Here is a 5,472-nt window from a genome sequence, read left to right as displayed (position 1 = left end):
CCCAGCCTTACTCGTCGGAATTGCATTTTTACTAGTAACAATTCAATTAGAGAGCTCTCTAATTCAGTTTTTACTAGTAAAAAAACAAATTAAAGATATGTATAATTGGAGAGCTCTGTAATTGAATTAAAGAGCTCTGCAATTGAGTTGTTACTAGTAAGAATTGAATTAGAGAGCTCAATAATATTAATTCTTACTAGTAACAATTGCATTAGAGAGCTCTCTAAATGAATTGCTACTAGTAAGAATGCAATTGAAGAGCTCTCTAATTGCCATTGTCACTAGTTATAATTGGATTAGAGAGCTCTCTAATTGTTATTCTTACTAGTAACAATTCAATTTGAGAGCTCTGTAATTAAAAATGAATGGAAGTCAATGGAGACATATGACTAGTAAAAATTCATTTATTGAGCTCTCTAATTGTAATTGTTACTAAGAATTGAATTGGAAAGCTCTGCAATTGTAATTGTTACTAGTAAGAATTGAATTAGAGAGCTCTGATATTGTGTTTTCACTAGTACGAATTGAGTTAGAGAGCTCTCTAATTGTAATTGCTACTAGTAAGAATTGAATTGTAGAGCTCTCTAAATCAGTTTTTACTAGTAATAATGCCATTAAAGAGCTCTCTTAATGTAATTCTTACTAGTAAGAATGCAATTGCAGAGCTCTGGAATTCAATTAAAGAGCTCTGCAATTATATTCTTACTAGTAAAAATCGAATTAAAGAGCTCTCTAATCGTAATTGTTATTAGTACGATTTTAATTAGAGAGCTCTATAATTGTAATTGCTACTAGTAGAAATTAAATTGTAAAGCTCTCTAATTGAATTCTTACTGGTAAAAATGCAATAATGACAAGTAAGGCTGGGTACAATTTAAGCTAAAACAGCTTGCCATAGACATAGTCTACAGATCTGAATAAGAGTGACGATGCAAAAAAAGAGCTGTATTCGGTACGGTTTTTTGTGGGCACAAACCCGACCCGACACGTGCAGGCATGCTCATAGACACATACAGCGCGCGGGTTCTCAACTGAGCTGTCTTTCGTGTCTGAATAGACACAAACACAACACAACATTATGTCTAAGGCCCCGTCCACACTACTGCGTTTTCGTTTAAAAACGGAGACCTTTTGCTACGTTTGCACCTCCCGTCCACACTAAAACGGGAAAAACGAAGACCTAAAACGGAGAAGTTTAGAAACGCTGCAGCTGCGTTTTGCGTTTTGAATCTCCGGAGGGCGTTTTAGTGTGGACGAGACAAAACGGAGGAGTTTACAAACGATGACGCGGAGGCTCACGCTCAGCTCTATGATTGGGTGTTATCAGTCATGACGTGTCCTTCCCTGATTCGCCAACCACTGTTTACACCGGCGCGCGCATGCCCAGTGTTGGTGAATGGTCTCGTGATCTGCGTTTTCAGTCGTTTTAATGTGGACGGAGATCAATTCTAATACGCAGACAAAACGCTGGTGTGGACGGAGATTGTATTCGTTTTAATTCTCCGTTTTTAAACGAAAACGCAGTAGTGTGGACGGGCCTAAATGTCCGGTTTGGACAGTATTATGTAAATGTCGGTTATGTCTTAAGCAGTTGTGAGTGCACCGTGTGCATCAGTGCATTTGGATCCGCATATCATTGGACAAGATCCGACTTCTTAAAGCGACAGTGTAAACCTAATGCGGTCTGTGTCCTTAATATTGATCAAGCAACAAAAGAAAAGAGAAAAGCATTCACTGTTTGTTAATAGCTTTAATAAGGATTAGTTATATTCATACAAATAAATATGTCTGCTTGAAATAATAAAGAATGATGTATGCAAGTAGTTATAAAGAAAGCATATATCATTCATTGAAAAGAAGACTGTGTTTTACTTTAAGTAAAGTGGTTTTATTTTGTTTTGTTTTTGTTATTGTTTTTCATTTTATAATTTGTACCATGTTGTGGCAGCAATAAATAACACAATAAAATTTAGTGTTGAGTGTTCATGTACATTAGTAGTGTTGTGGAATTAACTGATGCATAATAATCGTGATAATCGTTAAACCGTGATTATTTCTCAGACAATAATCGTACTTACAAAATCTGTAATCGTTGCATCCCTACTGCCGTCTAGCAGCAGTACAAGAATGCTTGAGGATTTCCAGTATGTAATGGTGGAGGGATTATTACAGTTGGAACAGTGCAGGATTATTATTTTCCTAGTATTAACATTTCTTTAATCATTGTCAGGTATACCGAAGACCCCATAATGCACTGATCTGCTTTAATCAGATCCAAAGTAATATCATACTGCACTGCAAGTGTTCTTCACAGATCACATGAGAATTTGAAGGAATTGCCTGGATCATGATGGGATTTTAATATATTATAAAACATAATAAATGATCATAACGTGTTAATTATGCATGATTATGCAGTTACCATAGGTATTAGTTTAACTATTATCATTTGGCACTTAAACGATCCTTTGGAAAATCTCAAGTTATAGATTCTGCATGGCAGATGTTTGTGTATTCTGAAATAGCTGTTTTAAAACCTCTTTACTGACATCGCTAACACTGTTCTGCTGGTTTTAAACAAGTGCAGTGTATTTCACATTTAACATTTACATTTAATATTTTAGCAGATGCAATTATCCATAGTGACTTGCATATGAGGAGAGTGATAGAAGCAGTTTAACTAACAATTTTCTTTTAAATACATTCAGATTTCTTTTTTTAATACTTGACTAAAAAAGTCCTAAGTGTCTTTTAAAATAAAACTTGACTAGGACTGTATAAATTGTAATCTTTTAAGCTTAATTATGTCATATTCCAGTGTGTGCTCAAAAATATGTCCATTTGTTGTTTAATTCTTGTGATTCTTTTTTAAAGATTTGTTATTTATTTATTTATTACCATTTAATTAATATTTATGCTCATTTTTATCAATATTCATCTCATAGTAAATTGTAGTTCAAATGAAATATGCTTATTTATTTATTTATTTTTATCTTAAGTCTTGCTAGGGCTCTAACAGAGTCGGGCCGGCCCTGTACAGGCTACTGAATGTTCTTATCACCTGCAAAAGTGGATTTTTTTTTGTACTTTCTTGTAACAAAAGTGTTGTAACCTGTAACATAGTGCCTTTTGTGAAGCATTTAGGATGCTGATTCATGTGTTTACTGCTGAGTTTATGGATTTTGTTGTGTATTTACGGAATGAGAATTGTTCCCTTACACACTTCTATGTACATCTGTAAAATCCCTGTAGGTTCACGTGTAGTGTTACTGGTAAAGTTATTCAAGCAATTTCTGGAATGTTATATATATATATGTATATATATATATATATATATATATATATATATATATATATATATATATATATATATATATTTGGAAAGGTTTTATGACTAGATTTCGGCCTTGTTAAGTATACATACAGTAGATTATTTGTCTAACAGACACTCTTTAAAGAAGAAGCCATATTAAATAGATTTTATACTTGCAACAATTGAACCCTTGTTTCCATTGCTATCTTGTCAGTTTCCATACATACACTTGTGTATCTCCATGACAACTAATCATCTTCACCAGTCCCTCATTAAGCCTCTCAGTGTATTTATACCCCTTGTGTTTCAGTCAGTGGTTAAACATTAGCTACCAGTGTTACCAATTTATTGATTTTATCACTATATTTGATGACTTCCCCTTTTGAGACAAATCTAGCAACTTCTTGGACAAACCTAGATGAACTCGCCATTATGATGTCATCTAGCAGAATTTAGCGAACAATTTTAGCTTTCCATTGAAATCGGTTGGCAGCACTGCTAGCTACGTTTCCGTACAAAGTTGCGTATTTAACTCGTATGTGGCATATTACACAATAAAAAGGCCAATTTCCATCTAGTGAGTCAAAGAGAAGTAAATTGTCACTTCCTGATAAACTGGTGTTAAATATCACTAAGAAAATTAAGTGTGAGAAGCCATTGTGTCGAGTAATTGTCATATGTAATTTCTTGGATCTCAGACTACGCAGAAACACAATTAAGGTAGGCTACGTTTGTTTTTAACTGTCAAGGCCTGCTCTTTGGGAACACAGTTTCTGGGGGAAAATTATCCAGAAACACTTTGACAGCTGGTTTTCCTCAGGCGTTTCAAAATGACCAAAACAACATTTCAGATCCGTCCGCTGGTTAGTCCAGTTATCGTCCCATCATGATGCAATTCACATTACTTTTTTGGCTGTGCATCCTGGAAATTATTCGGGTAAATGTGTTTCCATCACATTTTATGCACATGTTTTGCAAACGTAATTTAAATAAAATGTATCTGACTCGGTTGCACGTTTGTAGAATTAATACGCAACTTGGTGTTTACATCAAACAACATTTTTATAAGTGATATTACAAAAAACATGTAAAATAGGTGGGTTGGACTTGGAACAGCTATCCTCATACAACTATGCAAAGCTGTTACAGTATAAAATAGACTGCTTACTAAGATCTGCACATTTCCTTGTCCCTGATATACCCATGACAAGAAACTGGAAGTTTAAAGTTCAAATGTTCAGGGAGAAACAACAAGAACAAATAACAGGAGTAAGAGCAGCAAAGGGGTCAAGGCTATCATTGATGCTAATGTTCATTGAATCCTCATTCAATTACTGTTCAATGAATACATTTTCAGTCTTGTCTACTATAATCAACATCATAAGACAATGATTTATCAGGACAATATTTTACTGGGGTTTACAGCTACTGTTTTTGTTCATGAAATAAATTTACAGCTCTTAAGTTCAAGCTTCTGCTAAAAGTTGCTGGCACTGGTGATACTCTCAAATATTATAGTCTGGTGTCCTTAAAAAGGGGGTATGAGATCAAGAATAGTTCCTCTTGCTAAATCTGGAAATAACTACTGAAACTAGCAGAGCTTGTTTGTAGCTATATGTGTATTGTATGTAGGTGAAGTCATGGATACATTAGATATTCATACTACATATCAAAATGCATATACCCTTGAATATCAGTCCTGCATAGTAAGATGTCACAGTAATATTGCTGTTTGAATTTAGTCTAATCTGTCAGATTCAGTCTTTTGTACTTCAGCAGTTTTGTCAATGCAGAAGTCAAATGGTTTCATTTGAACACGAATGGAAAACAAAACACCCTTCCCCCACACTACTCTCACCTCAGAGACATCCCAGACATACTGTAGTGTTGGCCCAGATCCGGCCCACATCTGGTACGTGTGGAATCCATGTGTACCAGATGTGGGCCGGATCTGGGCCGAAACTATGTTGCTGTCATCAAACGCAAACGTCCAGCAGTAGATTCTCATGCACAAGATGATTGTTAACCCAACAGATCAAATCACAATTTTTGTACAGATGTACATAAAATAATAAATTAAACAAAAATCAGGTTTAAATTATGACGAGTGCTCTTTTTTCCATGATATTTGCACACGTGGGCAGATTTACTAACAGCGC

This window comes from Pimephales promelas, chromosome 2 (assembly GCF_988280905.1).
Source record: "Pimephales promelas chromosome 2, fPimPro1.hap1.1, whole genome shotgun sequence".
Lineage (NCBI taxonomy): Eukaryota > Metazoa > Chordata > Actinopteri > Cypriniformes > Leuciscidae > Pimephales > Pimephales promelas.
Note: the sequence above shows the minus strand (reverse complement) of the source record.